This window comes from Eubalaena glacialis, chromosome 15 (assembly GCF_028564815.1).
Source record: "Eubalaena glacialis isolate mEubGla1 chromosome 15, mEubGla1.1.hap2.+ XY, whole genome shotgun sequence".
NCBI lineage: Eukaryota > Metazoa > Chordata > Mammalia > Artiodactyla > Balaenidae > Eubalaena > Eubalaena glacialis.
In genome coordinates, this window is record NC_083730.1 from 62,827,462 (window position 1) to 62,838,257 (window position 10,796).

Consider the following 10,796-nt stretch of genomic DNA (forward strand, 5'->3'; position numbering starts at 1 on the left):
TGTCGTCTCCGCGGTTTGGCACCGGGAGCCCTGGTCTGAAGGGCCGGGCGCGAGACCCCCTGCCCGTGGTGCCCTGGGAGCCAGCCGACTAGACTCAGCCCGGAGGAAACAAGGTTAGACTTTATTTTCTCACCCAGGTTCTATTCTTCTTCCCAGGGAACTGTGAATGGGCTTTGCTGGTGACAAACACCTCCTCTGCCTTGTGTCCGGCTCCTCATAGTGTGTGTGTGGGGCGGAGGTGCTGAGCGCCTGGGTCCACCTTCCATTACTGCTTCCTGCTGAGCACGGGTGGTGTCGGAACCCCGCGTGGAGGAGGGGAACTTCTCTTTCGGTCTGCTTGGTGGCCCCCAGGCCTGGGCCCTGGCTGTTTACATCCCTGGGTGACCCTCATTTGTGTAACCTTTTGGAGACAAAGGACCCCAGACAGTTTAAGATCCATGGCCCAAATATTAGCGAGAGAATCATGCTCACACGTCACATTTTTCCTGAAAACGCAGGTCTCTAGGTCTTTGGCCCTGATGCTGAGGCGCACTGCTGGGCCTGAGTCTCCCTGGTCACACGTTGGTGGTTTTTCGGATGAGAAGCTTCAAGTCAGAGAGAGGGTCACATGAGTGGTCCAGGGGGTTGTTTGCCCCAGGTTGTCTTTCTGGAGGTTGGGGCTGGTGGTGGGGGGGTCTCTTTCCTCAAATGCAGTGTCCCCCCTGGAGTGACCTCTGTGACTTAAGGGCAGATGAGTGGTTAGGGTCACCGAGTGAGGTCCGTCCACTTAGGAGTGAGCTGGGCTTGCAGCCGCTGGTTTTCCAGGTGGTTAGGTGCACCCAGGCTCCTGGCAGTGGGGGGTGGGGGGGGCAGGTGGGTGGGTGGGTGCCACCAGCACCTGGTCACCTTATTCCAAGAGCACTTTCACCGTTTCTCCCACCTGGAGGGCACACTTGAGTTGTTCCATTTCAAAGGGGGCTGGGGTGTCCCTTCTCTCAGGCTTGGGGAATGGGCATCCAGGAGTTCAAATGCTCTTAACCTTAACTTATCTCTTGGGGCTACCACATGTGGAACAGGGAGCTCCGAAGCAACTTACTTAATACAGTTTTCTTGAGTTTCCTGACATAGCTTGGCTAAGGCCCATTTCAAGGAGTGACTAGATCTGTCAATGTTCCCTGATGATTGGGGTCTCCAGGCTGAGAGCAAGGCCCCTTTCATGCCCAGGGCACTTGTTATCCTCTTTGTCACTCGAGACACAAATGCTGGACCATTATCACTTTGTAGGGATCTTGGGAGCTCAAACCTGGGGTTTGTCCCTTCTAACGGATGCCTTAGTTACTTCAGCTGCCGTTTCAGTTCTAGTGGGAAATGCATCTATCCACCCAGAAAATGTGTCCACTAGCACCAAGAGATGCCTGAAATTGCTGGGTACTCTAAGTATGACAGTGAAATCAATCTGCCAGCCTTCCCCAGGATATGTCCCTCTGGTCTGAATGGACCTTATCAGGGGGCTTCTGGGGGGTCTGATGTTGGTGTTGTTCATTGTGCAGATGGGGCATGTCTCAACTATCTTACTGATTATACTTTCATGCCAGTAGTTACTGTGACCTTAACTCACCAGTTACATAGGGCTTCCCTCCTGTAGTGAGTTCCCTGATGAGCTTCCCTGATGGTTTTACAAGCTGCTGTTTAGGGAAAGAAGTTTCACCCATGTTCTTTGACTCATCACCCATGGCCTCCTAGATTTCTACTGAAGCCCCACTTTTAGGCTTTGTCTAATTCTTCCTTTGTGTAGATTGGGGGGTAATTGGATGGATCTGGCCTTCAAGGTATAAGGGCTGGTTGCCAATTTACTGGTTCTAGGGCCACCCTTTTGGCAGTTGCGTCTGCCTTGTTTCCCTTTATTTCCTCTGCATCCCCCTTTTGGTGACCCCTACAATGAATCACTGCCACATTTTTAGAAACTGTACTGCTTCTAGGAGATTCAATATGCTTAAGCTGTATTTCACCAGTTTATTCTCCACAGTAAACATACCTCTTTCCTTCCAAATAGCCCCGTGTGCGCGTAGGATGGCATGTGCATACTGGGCGTCTGTGTAAACATTCAGGATCTTCCCGGTCCCGAGCTCTAAGGCTCAGGTGAGGGCTGTGAGCTTGGCCTTTTGGACAGAAGTCCTTGGCGTAGAATTCCTGCCTCTGTGACTTGCATCTTGGAGGTCACTGCGTGTCCCACCAGAGTTCTCCCCTCTCAAATAAAACTGCTCCCCTCTGTGAACCATTCCTCTTCAGCACTTGGGAGAGGCTCACTTTGTAGGTCGGGGTGGCTGGAATAGATCGTGTCTGTGGTTTCCATGCAGTCATGCTCCAGGAGTCCCATTTTCGTAGGTAGCAGCGTGGCAGGATTTACTGTGTGACAGTTTTTTATGGTAGCCACTGAGTTGTCTAAAAGCATAGCCTGAACTTGAATTGACCTTCAGGGGGATAGCCATTCTGTTCCCTTAGGACTTACTAAGGCCTGAACACGGCGCGGAGTCCATATAGTGATCGGCTGAGCAAATGTTCATTTTCTAGCCTTCTTTAGCAGGGTGGTAGTAGCTGCTACTGCCTGTAGGCAAGGAGGCCACCCCTTAGTGGTTTGATCTGATTGTTTAGAGAAATAAGCAACTACTCTAGTAAGCGGTCCTAGTTTTTGAGCTAATACCCCAAGGGCGATTCCCCTTCTCTCATGAATGTAAAGGTCAGAGGGTTTAGCTAAATCTGGGAGGGCCAGGGCAGGGGGGCCTGAAGTAGTTGCTTTTTCAGTTTTTGAAAGGCCCCTTGCATTCTGAATTCTATTCAAAAGGATCATCATCCTTTCCTTTCAACTTTTCATATAGTGGCCCAGCTCTTAGACCATAGTTAGGGATCCATATGTGTAAAACCTGACCATCCCCAGGAATCCCCTAAGCTGTCTTCTAGTTCTAGGAGAGGCAAGGCTGCAAATGACTTCTTTCCTTTCCTGGGGTGGGCTTCTCTGACCTTCTGTGAAAATGAAGCCCAGGTAGGTCACCCTAGTTTGTGACATATGAGCCTTTTTCTTGAACACCTTATATCGTTTATTAGCCAGGTGGTTCAGGGTGCTTACAGTATTTTTGTCAGAGGCCTCCTTAGTCAGGCTGTGATCAGTATGTCATCCACATCCTGGAGGAGGGTTCCATCCTCCAGGATGTAGATCTTTTAGGTCTTTAGCTAAAGTTTCCCCAAAGATGGTGGGGGAATTTTTGAACCCTTTGGCCAGGACTGACCAGCAGTATTGTTTTTGCTGTGTGTTTGGGTCCTGCCACTCAAAAGCAAAAATTTCTTGTGACTCTGGAGCTAAAAGGATGCAGAAGAAGGCATCTTTTAAATCTAATACAGAATACCAGGTCCTGGCAAATGTAGAGTGGCCAGCAGGGTGTAGGAATCCGGGACCACTAGATGTAGATCCTCAGTGGCTTCATTGACTGCCCTGAGGTCCTGTATCATCCAGTATTCCCCATTGGGTTTCTTTATGGGGTTGGGAGTATATAGGCTGATTCGCCTGGTCTAATAAGATCCCTTCAGTAAGGGCCTGTTTCACAGGGGAAATGCTCAACAAGGCCTCCAGGCAGAGAGGGTACTGTTTTCTTTTGGGCCATGTATGTCTAGGTTTTAGATGGACTGTCAAAGGACTAGCTCCTGTAGCTGGTCCCACCTGTCCCTGGGCCCAGACCTCGGGATTTACTCCAAGGAGATAAACTTGCTCTGTCCAAGAAGGTTTGTCCTCAGCCATTAACATTATCATCTTGTGCCCCTTGTCTAAGGGGCCACCAATCTCCAGTTTGTCTCCTATTAGGTGGATAGTAACCCCCAATTTATGTAAGATATAGCAGCAGTATAGGGCATTCGGGGACATACAGGAAGGAATGGGTGCGCATGTGTTCATACAATTTACATTTTTTTTTAATGTTCCTTATTTTTCTTTTCAATTTTAGAATTTTATTTATTTTTTTATATAACAGGTTCTTATTAGTTATCTGTTTTATACATATTAGTGTATATATGTCAATTCCGATCTCCCAATTCATCACACCCCCGCCACTTTCCCCCCTTAGTGTCCATATGTTTGTTACATCTGTGTCTCTATTTCTGCCCTGCAAACCGGTTCATCTGTACAGTTTTTCTAGGTTCCACATATATGCGTTAATATGATATTTATTTTTCTTTTTCTGACCTCACTCTATATGACACACTCTAGATCCATCCATGTCTCTACAAATGACCCAGTTTCGTTCCTTTTAATGGCTGAGTAATATTCCATTGTATGTATGTACCACATTTTCTTTATCCATTCGTCTGTCGATGGGCATTTAGGTTGCTTCCATGACCTGGCTATTGTAAACAGTGCTGCAATGAACATTGGGGGGTGCATGCGTCTTTTTGAATTATGGTTTTCTCAGGGTATATGCCCAGTAGTGGGATTGCTGGGTCATATGGTAATTCTGTTTTTACTTCTTTAAGGAACCTCCATACTGTTCTCCATAGTGGTTGTATCAATTTACATTCCCACCAACAGTGCAAGAGGGTTCCCTTTTCTCCACACCCTCTCCAGCATTTGTTTGTAGATTTTCTGATGATGCCCATTCTAACTGGTGTGAGGTGATATCTCACTGTAGTTTTGATTTGCATTTCTCTGATAATTAGTGATGTTGAGCAGCTTTTCATGTGCTTCTTGGCCATCTGTATGTCTTCTTTGGAGAAATGTCTATTTAGGTCTTCTGCCCATTTTTGGATTGGGTTGTTTTTTTGATACTGAGCTGCATGAGCTGTTTATACATTTTGGAGATTAATCCTTTGTCCTTTGATTCGTTTGCAAATATTTTCTCCCATTCTGAGGGTTGTCTTTTTGTCTTGTTTGTAGTTTTCTTTGCTTTACAACAGCTTTGAAGTTTCATTAGGTCCCATTTGTTTATTTTTGTTTTTATTTCCATTACTTTAGGAGGTGGATCAAAAAAGATCTTGCTGTGATTTATGTCCTAGAGTGTTCTTCCTACTCTTTCCTCTAAGAGTTTTATAGTGTCCAGTCTTACATTTAGGTCTCTAATCCATTTTGAGTTTATTTTTGTGTATGGTGTTAGGGAGTGTTCTAATTTAATTCTTTTACATGTAGCTGTCCAGTTTTTCCAGCACCACTTATTGAAGAGGCTGTCTTTTCTCCATTCTACATTCTTGCCTCCTTTATCAAAAATAAGGTGACCATATGGTGCGTGGGTTTATCTCTGGGCATTCTATCCTGTTCCATTGATCTGTGTTTCTGTTTTTGTGCCAGTACCATATTGTCTTGATTAGTGTAGCTTTGTAGTATAGTCTGAAGTCCGGGAGCCTGATTCCTCCAGCTCCGTTTTTTTCCCTCAAGACTGCTTTGGCTAGTCGAGGTCTTTTGTGTCTCCATACAAATTTTAAGATATTTTGTTCTAGTTCTGTAAAAAATGCCATTGGTAATTTGATAGGGATTGCATTGAATCTGTAGATTGCTTTGGGTAGTATAGTCATTTTCACAATATTGATCCTTCCAATCCAAGAACATGGTATATCTCTCCATCCGTTGGTATCATCTTTAATTTCTTTCATCAGTGCCTTACAGTTTTCTGCATATAGGTCTTTTGTCTCCCTCAGTAGGTTTATTCCTAGGTATTTTATTTTTGTTGCAATGGTAAATGGGAGTGTTTCCTTAATTTCTCTTTCAGATTTTTCATCAGTGTATAGGAATGCAAGAGATTTCTGTACATTAATTTTGTATCCTGCAACCTTACCAAATTCATTGATTAGTTCTAGTAGTTTTCTGGTGGCATATTTAGGGTTCTCTGTACAGTCTCATGTCACCTGCAGTGACAGTTCTACTTCTTTTCCAATTTGCATTCCTTTTGTTTTTCTTCTCTGATTGCCATGGCTAGGACTTCCAAAAGTATGTTGAATAAGAGTGGCAAGAGTGGACGTCCTTGTCTTGTTCCTGATCTTAGAGGAAATGCTTTCAGTTTTTCACCATTGAGGATGTTTACTGTGGGTTTGTCATATATGGCCTTTATTATGTTGAGGTAGGTTTCCTCTATGCCCATTTTCTGGAAAGTTTTTATCATAAATTGGGTTGAATTTTATCAGAAGCTTTTTCTGCATTTATTGAGATGAGCATATGGTTTTTATTCTTTGTTAATATGGTGTATCACATTGATTGATGTGCATATATTGAAGAATCCTTGCATCCCTGGGATAAATCCCACTTGAACATGGTGTATGACCCTTTTAATGTGTTTTTGGATTCAGTTTGCTAGTATTTTGTTGAGCATTTTTGCGTCTATGTTCATCAGTGATATTGGTCTGTAATTTTCTTTTTTTGTGATATCTTTGTTTGGTTTTGGTATCAGGGTGATGGTGGCCTCATAGAACAAGTTTGGGAGTGTTTCTCCCTCTGCCGTTTTTTGGAAGAGTTTGAGAAGGATAGGCTTTAGCTCTTCTCTAAATGTTTGGTAGAATTTGCCTGTGAAGCCATCTGGTCCTGGACTTTTGTTTGTTGGAAGATTTTTAATCACAGTTTCAATATCATTACTTGTGATTGATCTGTTTATATTTTCTGTTTCTTCCTGGTTCAGTCTTGGAAAGTTGTACCTTGCCAAGAATTGTCCACTTTTTCGTGGTTTTTGATTTTATTGGCATACAGTTGCTTGTAGTAGTCTGTTATGATCCTTTGTATTTCTGTGGTGTCAGTTGTGATTTCTCCATTTTTTTTTTTATAATTTTTTTAAAAAATTTATTTATTTATTTATGGCTGTGTTGGGTCTTCGTTTCTGTGCGAGGGCTTTCTCTAGTTGTGGCAAGCGGGGGCCACTCTTCATCGTGGTGCACGGGCCTCTCACTATCGCGGCCTCTCTTGTTGCGGAGCACAGGCTCCAGATGTGCAGGCTCAGTAGTTGTGGCTCACGGGCCCAGTTGCTCTGCAGCATGTGGGATCTTCCCAGACCAGGGCTCGAACCCATGTCCCCTGCACTGGCAGGCAGATTCTCAACCACTGCGCCACCAGGGAAGCCAGATTTCTCCTTTTTCATTTCTGGTTTTATTGATTTGAGTCCTCTCCCTTTTTTTCTTGGTGATTCTGGCTAAAGGGTTTTCAATTTTCTTTATCTTCTCAAAGAACCAGCTTTTGGTTTTATTGATGTTTGCTACTGTTTTCTTTGTTTCTATTTCATTTACTTCTGCTCTGATCTTTATGATTTCTTTCCTTCTGCTAACTTTGGGGGGTTTTTTTTGTTGTTCTTTTTATGTCTAGTTGCTTTAGGTGTAAAGTTAGATTGTTTATTTGAGATTTTTCTTGTTTCTTGAGGTGAGATTGAATTGCTATAAACTTCCCTCTTAGAACTGCCTTTGCTGTGTCCCATAGGTTTTGGGTCGTTGTGTTTTCATCATTTGTTTCTATGTATTTTTTGATTTCCTCTTTGATTTCTTCAGTGATCTCTTGGTTATTCAGCAGCACACTGTTTAGCCTCCATGTGTTGTTTGTGTTTTTTACAGTTTTTTCCTGTGATTGATTTCTAATCTCATAGTGTTGTGGTCAGAAAAGATGCTTGACACAATTTCAATTTTCTTAAATTTTCTGTGGCTAGATTTGTGACCCAAGGTGTTATCTGTCCTGGAGAATGTTCCATGTGCACTTGAGAAGAAGGTGTATTCTGCCGCTTTCTGGTGTAATGTCTTATAAATATTAGTTGAATCTATCTGTTTTGTTGTGTCATTTAAAGCTTGTGTTTCCTTATTTTCTGTTTGGTTGATCTGTCCATTGGTGTAAGTGGTGTGTTAAAGTCCCCCACTATTATTGTGTTACTGTTGATTTCCCCTTTTATGGTTGTTAACATTTGCCTTATGTATTGAGGTGCTCCTATGTTGGGTGCGTAAATATTTATAAGTGTTATGTCTTCTTCTTGGATTGATCCCTGATCATTATGTAGTGTCCTTCATTATCTCTTCTAACAGTCTTTATTTTAAACTCTATTTTATCTGAAATGAGTATTGCTACTCCAGCGTTCTTTTGATTTCCATTTGCATGAAATATCTTTTTCCATCCCCTCACTTTCAGTCGGTATGTGTCCCTAGATCTGAAGTGGGTGTCTTGTAGACAGCATATATACCCGTCTTGTTTTTGTATCCATTCAGCCAGCCTGTTTCTTTTGGTTGGAGCATTTAATCCATTTGCATTCAAAGTAATTATCGATGTGTATGTTCCTATGACCATTTTCTTAATTATTTTGGGTTTGTTTTTGTGGGTCTTTTTCTTCTCTTGTGCTTCCTACCTGGAGAAGTTCCTTTAGCATTTGTTGTAGAGCTGGTTTGGTGGTGCTGAATTCTCTTAGCTTTTCCTTGTCTGTAAGGTTTTTGATTTCTCCATCAAATCTGAATGAGATCCTTGCTGGGTAGAGTAATCTTAGTTGCAGGTTTTTCCCTTTCATCAGTTTAAATATGGCCTGCCACTCGTTTCTAGCCTTCGGAGTTTCTGCTGAAAAATCAGCTGATAACCTTATGGGGATTCCCTTGTATGTTATTTGTTGATTTTCCCTTGCTGATTTTAATATTTTTTCTTTGTGCTTAATTTTTGTTAGTTTGATTAATATGTGTCTTGGTGTGTTTCTCCTTGGATTTATCCTGTATGGGACTCTCTGTGCTTCCTGGACTTGGGTGGCTATTTCCTTTCCCATGCTATAATCTCTTCAAATATTTTCTTAGAGCCATTCTCTTTCTCTTCTTCTGGGACCCCTGTAATTCAAATATTTGTGTGTTTAATGTTGTCCCAGAGGTCTCCGAGACTGTCCTCAATTCTTTTCATTCTTTTTTTTCTTCATTCTGCTCCTTGGCAGTTATTTCCACCATCCTATCTTCCAGATCACTTATTCATTTTTCTGTTCCAGTTATTCTGCTATTGATTCCTTCTAGTATACTTTTCATTGCAGTTATTGTGTTCATCACTGTTTGTTTGTTCTTTGTTTTTTCTAGGTCCTTGTTAAACATTTCTTGTATTTTTTCAATCCATGCCTCCGTTCTATTTCTGAGATTTTGGATCACCTTTGCTATCATTACTCTTAATTCTTTTTCAGGTAGGTTGCCTATTTCCTCTTCATTTATTTGGTCTTGTAGATTTTTACCTTACTCCTTCATCTGTAACACATTTTTTTGTCGTCTCATTTTTTTTTGATGGGATGGGCTGTGTTCCTGTCTTACTGGTTGTTTGACCTGAGGTGTCCAGCACTGGAGTTTGTAGACAGTTGGGTAGAACTGGGTCTTGGTGCTGAGATGAGGACCTCTGGGAGACCTCACTCCGATTAATATTCCCTGGGGTCTGAGATTCTCTGTTAGTCCAGCGGTTTGAACTCGGCACTCCCATCACAGGAGCTCAGGCCTGACCCCCGGCCTGGGAACGAAGATTCTGCAAGGTGTGCAGTGCAGCTAAAAAAAAAAGAAAAAAAAAGCAGAACAAAAACAAAGAATTAAAAAAATAAATTTAGAAAAATTAAAATCTGTTAGAAAAAATAAAAGTATAAATGAAACAACAACAAGGCAAAACAGAACCCCAACAGCAAAAAACAAAGGCCAGAAAAGGCTTTGGGTTGGGGTGGGGGGTGTGTGGCAGCAGAGCTTAGGTGGGGGCAAGGCCTAGGTGCAGGACCTGTGTGGCCAGAAAAGGTCCTGGGGAAGTCGCGGGGGTGGGACTTGGGCTCAGCGTGACCAGAGGGGGCCGCGGTGGGCAGAGGTTTAGGCCCAGGACCCCAGTAGGCCCCCTGGGTCCCAAGTGGGCAGGGGGAAATGATGGCCCTGTTCCCTTCCGATCCTCCGATCCCCCAAACGTGTTTCCCTGTCCCCGCTGATTCCCTCACCATGAGTGGGCACCTCCAAGCGTGGGAACCCCTCTCCTCCCCCAGTCGCGCCTTAGGGGCACTGGTCCCATCCCACCTCCACTTCTCCTCCACCCCCACCCTCCCACATCCTACCTGGTCATGCGGGGGTTTCTCCCATCCCCTTAGATGTCCGAGGTCTCCCAGCAGTGCCTGGTAGGTGCCCTAGTTGTGAGGAGATGCAAACTCTGCGTCCTCCTATTCTGCCATCTTCTCTGCAGTTCAAGACTTACTTTGAAAGGATGTACGGTATGTTCACACTGCAAGCCCATAACCAACCTTTTGTGCAGCCTGTGGACTCAGAAGTTTCCTGAACAAGTGCAGTTGGGCTAGTCTTGGATTTATCAGTAGGCATTTAGTGTTGTAGCTGTTCAGATAGACCATAACCCTGAGCGCACCACAAGCCTGGCTGGCCACCAAACGGTCCCACTTCCAGGAAGAGACAACAGGACGCTCAGTATGTGTCTGAGTGGTGGCCACTTGAGGGGATTCTGTCCACGAGGCATCACATGTCACTGTTTGGTGATTTCCATTGTTAACGGGAAAAACTCTGCTCTTACATCGTCCTGTCTAGCATATGCTAAGGCTCTTCCTAGTTCAAGGAAGGAAAATGAAGAGTCTGAGACTGCCCTGGTTAGCTTCATATGGCTCAAAGGAAAGGGTACATTTGCTCTCAATTAATGAACGAGAACACCAGGTTTTTCAAGGTCAAGAAAATCAACTGTGTTACAACTAGCATTTTTAAAAAATGGTATTTATACACCCATGTTCACAGCAGTGTTATTCACAGTAGCCCAGAGATGTAAGCAACCCAGGTGTTCATCGACAGATGAATGGATAAGCAAAATGTGGTTTATACGTTCAATGGAAAATTATTCAGCTTTGAAA